Source organism: Heteronotia binoei, chromosome 3 (genome assembly GCF_032191835.1).
Source record: "Heteronotia binoei isolate CCM8104 ecotype False Entrance Well chromosome 3, APGP_CSIRO_Hbin_v1, whole genome shotgun sequence".
Taxonomy (NCBI): domain Eukaryota; kingdom Metazoa; phylum Chordata; class Lepidosauria; order Squamata; family Gekkonidae; genus Heteronotia; species Heteronotia binoei.
In genome coordinates this window covers 156,142,415-156,155,587 of record NC_083225.1, presented here as the reverse complement: position 1 = coordinate 156,155,587, position 13,173 = coordinate 156,142,415, and positions in this window count along the sequence as shown.

Here is a 13,173-nt window from a genome sequence, read left to right as displayed (position 1 = left end):
AGTGTGGTGGCTAAAAAGGCAAATGTGATTTTGGGCTGTATTAACAGAAGTATAGTATCCAGATCCCGTGAAGTGATGGTATTCCTTTACTCTGCTCTGGTAAGAGCTCACTTGGAGTACTGGGTTCAGTTTTAGGCACCACAATTTAAGAAGGATATAGACAAGCTGGATTGTGTCCAGAGGAGGGCAACAAAGATGGTGAGGATTCTGGAAACCAAGTCCTATGAGGTAGGGTTGAAGGAGCTGGGTATGTTTATCCTGGAGAGGAGATGACTGAGAGGTGATGTGATCACCATCTTCAAGTACTTGAAGGGCTGTCATCTAGAGCAGGGATGTCAACTCATTTGCTATGAGGGCCGAATCTGACATAAATGAGATCTTGTCGGACTGGGCCATGTGCATACCTATTTAAGATTAGGTAGCAGAGATATAAGCTTTATAAAGGACACAGACAAACACAATTACAGATTTTAAAAAGCATAAAACATGTTTAAAATGTTAGCACTTGATCTTAAAGGTGCTTTCTTTGTATTTCTCCAATGGGATCCAGGGAACTGGGCAAAGGAAGCTCTGACTCTTTCCTTCCTTTCCCAGAGGACCAGGAGGGGGAGGAGCCTCATCCAATAGACGGAAGAAAGGCTTGGCTCAGTATCTCTGCTGTGTAATTGAGAGAGCCTGACAAAACAAGCAATCCCTCCTCCCCAAGGGAAGAGCCTCAACTAATGGAGAAAATAGAGGTTTTGCTCTGTAGCTCTTGTGCGATTGAGCAAGTCTTGCAAAGCAAGGTGTTATGCAGAAGGAAACAAGAGGGAGAAAGAAACAAATGACAGCCAGTTGCTCGGGGGAGGGGGGGGCTGATAGCAGCTCTCCAGGGGCCTGATTCAGCCCCCAGGGCTGCATGTTTGACACCCTTGATCTAGAGGGTATTGCGGAGTAGTTTTCTGCTGACCCAGAAGGTCAGACCAAAAGCAACAGGTTGAAGTTGAATCAAAGGAATTTTTAGCTAACATTAGGAAGAACTTCCTGACAGAGGAGTTCCTCAGTAGAACAGGCTTCTCAGGAGATGGTGGGCTCTCCTTCCTTGAAGGTTTTTAAACAGACTAGGTGGCCATCTGAGAGCAATGCTGATGCTGTGAACTTAGGCAGATCGTGAGAAGGTGAGCATCAGCACTTAGTTTTCGTGGCCCTTCTTACATGTCCAGATACATGTTGATTGCCAATGTGGACCTAGGAAGAAATTTTTCTCCAGACCAGTTGGCCAGGAAATCTGGAGGTGTCCATAGCCTGGTCATTCCAGTTTAAAAAAAAAAAAGGATCAGTCAGGATAAAGCCTGTGATTAAAAACAGATGGGCCTGTAGTTTCATTTGCAAAGAAACCTTCATCCACTCTCCTTCCCAGTGCAAACAGAAAAAGAGATTGGTAGATGCTTTCCCTAATAGCATCACTGGCTTGCCAACCTCCATCATAAACCACGGGGAGACTCTCCCTTGCCATTGAGAGGCTAGCAGGCAGACTAACCTGGACTCAGTTCCAATACGAACTTGAGAGATTGATGTGGATTTGGAACCAATGATGTCTTGTATTCTTTGAAGACAAAAAAGCCTCCTTTCTTCATCCACTGTGAAAACCAGAGTGACAGTATAGCCGTCAGTTTGCCTATATGCAGAGGCCTGGCTTGTATGACATCACAACTGCATCTGTTTTGAATATTTGCCCACTAGGCAGGGCTGGCAAGGGGCCTAGGAAGCTGAAGCTGGTTCCATTTCCCTATTGGTTTCTTATTTGTGACCTCTTCATGATTCAACTGAAAACTGAGGAGAGTTTGAAAACTCTGGACCTCAAAATAAGGTTTGAGCAGCCACAAATCATGCACCCCCACATTCAGGGGCTCTCCCCTTCAAGGGGACATATGCGGGTTCCTGCTCCAAAGCCCAGTTCTTGTGCCAGCTGCTCCAAAGTGGGGTCCCCCAAACAATCACATAGGCAGACACTGGGTCCAGGCTGTACCCCAAAACAATCTTTGGATTTACCCAAACAACACATCACCACACTCCAGAGACTGTCCCTTAAAAGACAACATACAGTGGGGCTCGGTTCAAGCAATGGTTCTGTCTGCACTTCAAAAATGAAGTATGGGCAAGGGAAAACACATACAGTGGTGAGAGAAATTAGAGAAAATGTAACAAGAAATGAAGAGCCAGGAAACAGGAAGTGAAAAGAGTAACCCCACAATGAATTTAGCAAAGGCATAGAACGTTTGCCTCTGAAGCATGTCAGGAATTACAGATATCATGCATCTTCAATCCGAAAGGATGTTTAAACCATATTCTTCATTCCAATTATACCTTATAAAATGAAAACTAGAAATTTCAAATTACCAAGCAGAAATAGATAAAAAAACCAACCCACCAATGACAATTACTGTTCTAATCAAACCCAACAAATACTTTATAATTGCTTTACCTGAATTGTACTAGAATATCTTATTCAGAGTTCTCAACAAATATTGAGCCAGTTTGGTGTAGTGGTTAAGTGTGCGAACTCTTATCTGGGAGAACCGGGTTTGATTCCCCACTCCTCCACTTGCACCTGCTGAAATGGCCTTGGGTCAGCCATAGCTCTGGCAGAGGTTGTCCTTGAAAGGGCAGCTGCTGTGAGAGCCCTCTCAGCCCCACCCACCTCACAGGGTGTCTGTTGTGGGGGAGGAAGATAAAGGAGATTGTGAGCCGCTCTGAGACTCTTCGGAGTGGAGGGCGGGATATAAATCCAATATCTTCTTCTTCATATGATTTCAGCAGCTACCAATAAGGTATGTTTGTTAGATTACAACTATCAAGTGGCTGACTAATTATAAACAACTTTCTTCCAGAACTCGTATATAACTGGCATGTCCATTGCTTATGCATAAGACAGTACCCAATGCCTCCAACAATTAATGTGACCAATACCATAGCTTCTATTACATCTGTGGAGTGAGATATCAATGTATAGGGATTAGAGTGTCAAAGTAGGATCTGGAAGACCCAGGTTTGAATCGGCGCTTGTTTGCTGAAAGCTTGGGCCAGTCATACACTCTCAGCCTAACCTAGCTTTTAAGGTTGTTGTAGGGATAAAATGGAAGAGAAGAAAGATGTAGACTCCTTTGGGTCCCCAATGGAGAGAAAGGCAGAACATGAATACACCTTTCTTTGAATCTGAGGGAGGTACAGATGGTAATGTTTCAAACTAAATTCAGTTTTTCCATAACATTCCAGTCCAGAACTTCTCCCTCTTCTTTCTGCAGATATAGATGGAGTTTCAACAGAGGATAAGGGATCTATAGCATCTGCAGGATCCTACTACTGATTTTCTCTGAAGCTTCTATATATGATTTCTTATCTGGGAATAGTGAAAAGGAAGCACCAATGTATTTGGAGTGACCAGGGCTTTTTTTTGAGCAGGAATGCACAGGAACACAGTTCTGGCTTGCTTGGCATCAGGAGGTGCGGTCTAATATGCAAATGAGTTCCTGCTGGCTTTTTCTACAAAAAAGACCCTAGGAGTGACAACTTTAAAAGATTATTCCATCTCCCAAAGCAAAGGTTTCTACCTTGGCTGTCCGCACTCAAGCAGTAGAAGAACCTTGGAGGTTTCTCCCCACATTTATTCCATATTAGTATTTGTAAAGGTATAACATTTGACTTCCAATTATTGTTTTTCTCTTTTACCTATTTCTTTCCAACCAGCATCTCTGCACAGCAAAGCAGAGTGTCACACATTCACTGGCCTTTTCCCACAAGAGCACCTCATTTCGTTGCTCTCATTTTCTTGAGAACAATGATAATAAATTTATCTATCTATCTATTTTTTAAGAGTGCACCTTCTGCACTTTCTGAGGGGAAAACACAATTATTTGCAGCAGTCTGCTTTACTGTATGAAGTGTAGAATTGCCTCAAGGGCCAAAATGGAGACAACTGTGGTCATCCTGCCTTTTAAAACATAGCACTGCCATAACTGAATGCAAAGGCCCAATTTTATGAACAAACTAGTACACTGTCTCTTCACCATAGATCTCCTTGGCACCCATGTTCTCAACTATTTTTCTCCCACCTGGGCTTCTTTAAGGTATCTGAACCCAATTGTGAGAAAGTGCAGTTAGAAAGCTCAAGCCACATGCACTTTTACTCCAAACAAGCCATCTCTGGGATTTAAAGCCATAGCAAGTAAGGAAATAACCCCCCCCCACACACACATTTTCTTGTCCTGAAATGGCCTCAGGAATCCCACTGGGAAAATGTAATGACATAGCCCCCAGGAAAAGCACACCATATAGCTGGGCTTTATGCTCAATAGCTTTCAATGAAATTAATAGGGTTCCACATGAATACACAAAGGAAAGGTAACTTTCATGTTCTCCAAGTGTATTTCTGATGTGCATGAAGATAACCAGCAATTTCTGCTTGTACAGTTATCAAGTCCAGGTATCTCTGAACGAAAATAAAATCAACACTGCAGAGTTCCAAAGAGCGGCATAGTCCAACAGTATTCGGAAGCTTCCCCCGCTCCCCATTCCATCCCTCGTGGTATAGCAAACTAATCCAGGAACATTCATCATTTTCAAAAGCAGTCTGCCAGTCAGTTTGGGGATGGTGGGGAGTTGCCACTAAATAAAGGGGGAAATCTAAAACTACTGCTCCTGCAGTTCACAGAACTAGATTCACAGTTCTTTGCATTATCAGATCGTTATTAATTTTCCATGTTTTTCAGCTTCTACCCCAATTTAAACATTTTGGAAAATTAAAGTCACGATTGCTTTGAGGAAAAAGCTTCAGAATGAAAGTGGTAAGATTAAAGAATCAACTGGCAGGGTCTCATATGTTCCTACTTAAAGCCACTTCAGTGGCTTAAGTGTTCACTCACAAATAAGAAAACTACAAACCTTAGGAGAACAAACTCTTGTGCCTCTGGCTAGACAAAACCCACTCCAGAGACTATTCATCAGTTTCTTAACAACCTCCCTACTTTAAAAAGCTTAAATTTGTAGACTTTGCTTTGAGATTACAACCATGTGGTTTTGGGGGTGGGGCACAAGACAGAAAGTTAAGGTACCATTTTCTCATTGTCTACCCCAGGAACAGGCTGAAATATGTCAAGCACTTTTAAATAACTGGGTAAATCTATCCTTACAGTGATTTTATTCACAGAGAAACAGGACACCAAAGTTTTCTTCCCCGTCCAATAGCATCCCATGGTGTAACAAAGGCCAACATGTATTTAAAAAAAACAAGTCAACCGGAATCTGCATTTGGCACCTATTCAAAATGAGGGCTGCATTCAATGACAGCAGTATCAACAGATAACAAGGGATTCACTTCTGGACTTCAAAACATCTAATCTAATTTGAAGTCAATATATACTGTACATGTGCATATGGCAAGAAATCTCACGATACTGTAAATCAGGGGTGGCCAAACTTGCTTAAAGTAAGAGTGACACAATAAAAGTCATGTTTGAGACTGAGAAGACATGAACACAGGCAGACTAACCACGACTCAGCTCCAACATGAAGTGGATCTGGAACCAACCATGTTCAAGTCTTGTATTTGAAGACGAAAAAGCCTCCTTTCTTCGCGTGCTCTGAAGACCAGAGTGACAATACAGCTGTCAGTTTGCCTATATGCAGAGGCCTGGCTTGTGTGACATCACAACTGCATCTGTTTTTAATACTTGTCCACTTGGCAGGGCTGGCAAGGGGCCTAGGAAGCTGAAGCTGGTTCACATTTCCTTATTGGTTCCTTATTTGTAACCTCTTCATGATTCAACCAAAAACACTGAGGAGAATTTGAAAGCTCTAGGCCTCAAAATAAGGTTTGGGCAGCCACAAATCGTACACCCCCACATGCAGGGGCTCTCCCCTTCAAGGGGACATGCTGGTCCCTGCTCCAAAGCCCAGTTCTTGTGCCAGCTACTCCAAAGTGGGGTCCCCCAAAACACTGGGTCCAGGCTGCACCCCAAACCAGCCTTTGGACTGACCCAAATAACACATCCTCACACTCTGGAGACTGTCCCCTGCAAGGCAATGTACAGTGAGTCCTGGTCCAAACAATGGTTCTGGCTGCACAAGTTTCTATTTGGAGTGCTACCAAGAGACCTGTATTTCAAAGGACAGTTGAATAAGGAACTGGAAAAACTGCTTGCAGTCCCATCTGATAACATGGGCACATCAGATACATAGTACAATGGGAAGATCTATTTGTGCAAAACAACATTTCATAACATTTCCCCTGCTGCCTTTTTTTTTGTGTGGGGGGGGAGCATTTCTGGAAAATGTTTAAAAATCAGATCAGAGAGAAGTCTTTACGGTGAAGGATTGTTAAAAAGCTGCTGGCACACTGCAATAACCCCCATGCTGGCTTTAAAATCAGAAACTGACATCAGGGCCACAGATTTCAGGAATATTTCATCCACAGCTAGGCAACCAGCTGTGAACTTTAATCTTCCCAAGGAAGGAACACACAGCAAGGATATATATAACATCACTGGTTTTTTTGTTCTTAAATTAAAAAAACCCCAAATACACCATAATTACAGATCACAGTTCTGAATGTAAATGAACATTGCTCCCCCCCCCCCTATTTTGTATACAGGTGCCTAGAATACCACCCAAATTAAATGGTGATGGGATATTTATTTAGTACAGTTATCCCACTGTTCCCCCAAGATGTTCAAGACAGTCTGTATGATTCTTCCCACCTCCATTGTATCTGTGAAATAAGTTACAGCTGAAAGCCAAGATTACCTAACAAGCTTTCTGGCAGCACAGGGGTCTGAACATGAGTCTTCCAGATCCTAGTTCTACACTCCTGACCCTATACTGCACTGACTAGGTTAGAATCAATAAAAAGAGTACTGTCACAGCCTGGGTCACCCTAGCCCTAACGAAGGCAGCAGCCCAATTGTAGAGGTGATGGAAGAGCTACCTGAGCCAACAAGGGAAAGGGAGTAGCAGACAGGTGATATAGTACCCCTGTACTGATTCCCAAGCCATGCACCCCTGGAATGTGATATTGCAATGTAACCCTAGAATATTAATATGACACAGCAATGCCCATTTGAATTGGAATGGTCTTTCTTGCACATTAAGGCAGAAAAATCCAATTCCTTCTAGGCCTCAGGCAGGCTGGAATGATGTCAAGTCTGATTCACAGGCTGGACAGACATAATGGCCAATGCTGAAAGCTTAAGAAGCATCCGTCTTTCTGCTCCTGGAAATGAAGAATTCCAGGCCCAGAGAGGGACATATGATGGGCAGAGCCGTAAAAGTTCCTTCACTCTTTTGGCAACCTTTTAAGTCCCGTTATCAAAACATAAAGAAGTAAGGGTTACCAGGAACCCTGCAACACAAATAAATGGCGTGTGTGTATGTGTGTATATATATATACACTGTTATTCTTCAGGGCAAGGCAGCAAAAACACAAAGGCTAAAGGTTAAGTGATCATCTTGTGAATGTGTGGTATAACTGTAAACTGGTCTCATATTTTCTGTCAGGGAATGACTTTTAACAAAGTTTCTATTTTTCTTTAATTATTGATAAGGCTATCAAAGTCAACCAATCTCCTGAACACTTGATGGATGCTTATCCATGTTTGACACTAAGAGATCTATCACTTTTGGGGAGCTTCAAAGGAATCAGTTTTGAAAAACAGGGCCACAAAAAGTCATTTCGCCAGTGTAATTAAAATTCCTCTATTGGGATATGGATCTATGACACAATGATCTCTGACTGGATATTCCACATATGACACCCCGATTTTCCATTGGTGTGATACTCTGCTTCCTCATTGGGTAACTGAATCATTTGATGTGATGTAATTTACCCTAGAAAACAGGCAACCCCACCTGTCAGGTTAGAGAAGAGAGAAGGAAAGAAAAAAAGTCAGAGAGTCGGAAAGAAAAGGGAATTCCTCCATCCATCCCTTCCTACCCTAACCCCCCCTTCTTCTCAAGGGAAATCTCCCTCCAGATGCTTACATTTCCTCTGACTGAACCTACCCTGCAAGATCTATGTATTGTATCACCTTTCCCCATCTATACTTATTCAGCTAACCACTGTATTCCTCTTGTATGCTTGAAATTGTTTTTTTGGGATGTAATCAAACTATTGTTTGATTGGGATGTCAGAGAGTCGGAAAGAAAAGGGAATTCCTCCATCCATCCCTTCCTACCCTAACCCCCCCTTCTTCTCAAGGGAAATCTCCCTCCAGATGCTTACATTTCCTCTGACTGAACCTACCCTGCAAGATCTATGTATTGTATCACCTTTCCCCATCTATACTTATTCAGCTAACCACTGTATTCCTCTTGTATGCTTGAAATTGTTTGATTGGGATGTAACTATTTGAAACCCTATACCTATAATAAAATCCATTATTAACCAAAGGATTTTCAGTGGTCTATCTCCATAAACATAGACAGAGATTCTGGCTCACCTCACCTCTCGTAGACTCACCATTTTGAGCTAAGAAATATTAATATTCCCCAATAAAAAGTTACTTGAGGTGTAATACAGGAGGAAGGCCAAACACTACTAATTCCCTGTGGAGCAATGGCTCCTTGACAGATAGAGCCTGCTTATGAGGAGCAATGTCATAAGAAGATGGATTAGCTTTTCTGGTATAGTGACTCATCTTTGGCATTGTGGAAAGAAGATAGCATCCCTCTCTGGGAGGGCAGGGACAGAGGGTGATTCCAAACATTGGTTGCAAGTAGAGAAGAGCCTGGGTTGCTCATTTGTAAGTAATGTTCAGAGTGCTATCTTAATATAAGAGCCACACAGAATAAACATCAATGTTTGAGAGCCACAAGACACGAAAGCCAGATGTTTGAGAGCCGCAAGACATGAATACCAGATGTTTGAGAGCCATGGGGGAGGGGGAAGAGGGAGGAAGAGGTGGAAAGAAAGCAACTTTAAATGCATTCTCCAAGCCACCAGTGGAGGCTTTGAGAGCCACACAATGTGTGAAAGAGCCACATGTGGCTCCCAAGCTGCCATTTGGCCACCTCTGTCCTATAATCTATTCAACCTACTTCTTGAAATGAAAGGCAAATGTAGTGTCCCTGAAAAAGCTATATTCCTGCCTTCCAACACCAGCAGACAGTCTGTCAGAAATTTAATTACATAGTTTAGCATTATGTCCACAACCATGGAGTCTCTACGGTAGCAATGCATAGAACTGGCAACCTACATTAGGCTTTGTAACAGGAAACCAAAAAAAAATGGAAAGTTTGTTTTTCCTCCTACAAAATTAAGTTACCATTTTAATTACACTACAGTAATACTTGTTTTGTCATGGCCTGAATAGCCAGGGCTAGCCTGATCTCATCGGAAGCCAAGCAGGATCAGCCCTGGTCAGTATAAGGATGGGAGACTACCAAGGAATACCAGTCATCTTGTGGAGCCAGGTAATGAAAAACCACCTCTGAATGCTCTGCCCTTGAGGACCTCATGGGGTTGCCATAAGTCAGCTGTGACTTAACAGCAAGCCCCCACAAAAAACAACCCCAACCTTGTTTTATCAGTATGATTTGGTTTTGTAATTTTTACTTCTATTCATTTGTATTTTTTCCATGCCTTTTGGTGTCTGGCCTTATCCTATTGAGATCAGTTCTAGCAAGAAACATCTTACTGTTAACATGTATCCTTATTTGATTCGATTAAAAGAAGCTGAGTTGATGAGAGCAGCACAGAACCTGACAGGTTATCAGAGAAGGGGGGTAGATTGAGAAAGATAGGCTGGGAGGCAAAAGATGGGGAAAGCAGGGCTGGGAGGCAAAAGAGATGGGGTAGATTCCTTTCTATCTGCTCCCCTCTCTCTATTACCTCTACCTAGGAAAAGTACAGTTTTTCTCAGCAGTGGAGACCAAAGCAGCTTACATCATTTTCCTCTCTCCATTTTGATCCACACAACCCTGTAAGGTAGGTTAGGCTGAAAGTATGCAGGTGGTCCTAAATCACCCACTTCGCTTCCACGGTAGAAACTTGGATCTGGCAGACCCTGCTCTGAAGCACTGACTGTCACATCACAGTGCTGTCATAGGGGGGGGGCTGCTGCTGAACAGGAACAGTCAGGCCTTGGGTAGAAAAACTCCAAGTGGAGGCTGAAGATCTCCTGGTATCACAACTGAACTCCCAACAAGAGATCTCTTTCCTCCTGAAGAAAGTAAGTGCTTTGGAGGGTTGACTATGGCACTATATTCAGCTGGGGCCTCTCCCCTCCCCAAAGTCTGGCTTCCATACTCTACCACAAAATCTCCAGAATTTCCCAACCTGGAGCTGGCAACCCTAGTCAGTACTGGCCCTAAAAAGCTCTCCCTCAAAGACCAAAATGGGTCTGGAAAGGACCTCCCCCATCTTTTACTGATAGAACCAAGCCAGGTCCAACTCAGGGTTGTAGGGTTGCCAGGTCCAACTCAGAAAATACCTGGGGACTTTGGGATAGAGCTGGGAGACTTTGGGGGTGGCACTAGGAGACTTTCCCATTCATCCAAAAAACAAATAAAAATACAGCAGTGCAATTCCCCTGAATGCAGTCTTCATTTCCTTATATCCCAGCACCTGGCTGCACTTTGACTAAATGAAACTGAACATACACACACAAAGCAGCCAAAATAAACACTTAGGATACACACACTTTTGTGATCTCATTGGGGCAACTGTCTAATTGGAGCTGCTGAACGTAACCATCTGTATTTCACCAACTTCTTCAGACTAACAGGAAAATGAAAGCATAGCAGCCTAGGGGGTGGAATTTCCCTCCTAACGAAGAGGGACTCTGCTGCATCTCATCCTTTTACATATACACACCAGGAAGACCCAGGTAGCTCTGCTTATTCACCCCATCCATTTAGCTTTCCTCTTGGTCTCCCATCCAAGCTGGCTGTACTCAGCTAATTGACGGAAGGCTTTATCTCCTCTATGAAACTGCAAATCGAGGTAAGCCTTTCTGTGTCATTTTCCCTTCTCCCTCCATCAGCCAATTGAGGGAGGGCTTTCTTTTTCTCTTCTGCAAAGCAATGCCTCAGTCCTCAGCCAATGGAATTCAACAGACCTTGAGTGGCAGTTGACGAGCCAAAGGTTGATGAAGTGAACAACACAGCCAGTGTTGAAAGCTGGAAGGTGCCACTACCATAAGGCTTTTATATACATAAAATGAGCAGGCTGCATACACGGATGGGGCGGGGAGGCAGCTTTAGAATACAGTCTACACAAGGCTTTTTGCTTTTAAAAAGTCAGATACTCTTTCTTGTAAGGGTAATCCACTCTGAGCTAGAATGCCTAAGCCTAAAATGGAGAAATATTCTGAGAGCATGTCCTGTAACATGATCTCAGCTTGTAAGTAATAATCAAATCAAATGTGCACATATGAATGGCTTGCAGTTTGACTTTCAGGAGCCAAAATTGATGGGGGGGGGGGCACAAGGAATCCCAATATCTCAAAGGACAGACAGAGGCCAATGATCATGTGGCTGACTGACGGTTCAACTTGGGGGAACAGATCTTGTAAACCCTGTAGTTTTTCCACTCAGAAAAGGAACTCTGGTTTCCAGATGGTCTAAACAGTGCTCAAACTAAATAGCAAGGAAAGAGAGACCTGACCAGTGCCTGTTTCCATGTCAGATTGTGTTGGCAGTCAGTTTTTAGTTTTGCTGAGACTCAAATTTTGCCAACTTTGATTTGAGATCTGGTTGGCAAGGCTATTTGTGGTATGGCAAAGAAAAAGTCAATGTGGATTTTAAAAATCACTGTATTAGGCATGCTATCCTAAGAATATGGAATGAATGCAAACCTAGATTATGTCCAAAAACACCTTTATGGTTTTCAACACAAGAAAGCTTTTTATGGATGAGAAATGTTAACTAAAGATAAGTGGTTAACGTATCATGATTTATTAGTTTTCTCCCTGTATAATGAAATCAAGAAAAGACGGGTCAATGTTTTTTTTTTAATGTGCAACTACTGGAAATATTTAACATTAATAAAATATAAAGGATCTGAATAATCAAAGACTGTCTTTGAAAGAATTATGTACAAATGATAAATATGGTTGACTTGCAATAAAACTTTAAAAATTTGTACACAAATACATCTATTAATTAAGTCGATTTTAAAGACCAACATACAAATGAAAACAGAGCCCTTTCTTTTGGGTCTGATAGATACACAGCTGGAAAACAGTCCTGGAATTTTATAATACATTACAACAGCTGTGAGGCTATTATATGCTCAGAAATGTAAAAGTTCAACAATACCTACTATAGAAGAGGAATAATTGATGAAGCTATTAGAGTTCTTGAGAGGACTAAACTTACTGTTCTGACTTAAGACAATTTCTACTTTTATTGACAACTGGAAACCCTTTATAGACTTTTTGCATGATTCAGAAAAGAGCAATGTGTGGATACAATGATTAAGGGGAGTATTAGATAATTGATAATGGTGGAAAAATATATATAACTATGGAGTAAGTGTAATATTACCTTTGGTTGCTGTAGAGAAAATCAGAAGCTTCTCTTATATTTCTATATTTCCTCTTTTTTACCTTTTTTCCTAGTTGTTTGTATATTGTTGTGTACTCTTTAATATTTTCCTGCTAGTTTTTATCATTTTGAAAAAAATTAAAATTCATTTTTAAAAAGTTCAGTAAGGAAGTAGTTGCCTCATTTTTTTAGCAGTAACATGTAAAAACAACAGCATTGTTATCTTGCATCCAGGTTTCTTTGTAGATTAAGGTTCTGTTACAACACAGGCCGAAAGAACAAACAAGAAGGGTGTGTGATAGAACAGTCATTTTCTAATGCCACAAGATTTTAAAAGATTAGTCACAGGATTTCTAACATGTAAATGAAGTAGGCATTTTTTAAACATGCTGCATCAGCTGTGTGCCTTTGCTGACCTGAGAAGCAGCAATTCAACAAGAATAGCTTACCCCATCACTGTGCCTACCAGAACAACCTGCCTGCCAGTTGTAAAAGTCCCAGGGCCAAAATTAGGAACCAAGAGATGATACAGCTCCATGGACATAAGAATCCCAATTATCCCACATATGCAAAATGAAAGCATGTGTCTCTCAGTTCCCTTCCAACATCACTCAATGGGATTGTATGCAAATAAAAATGCAAGCAACAGCAAAC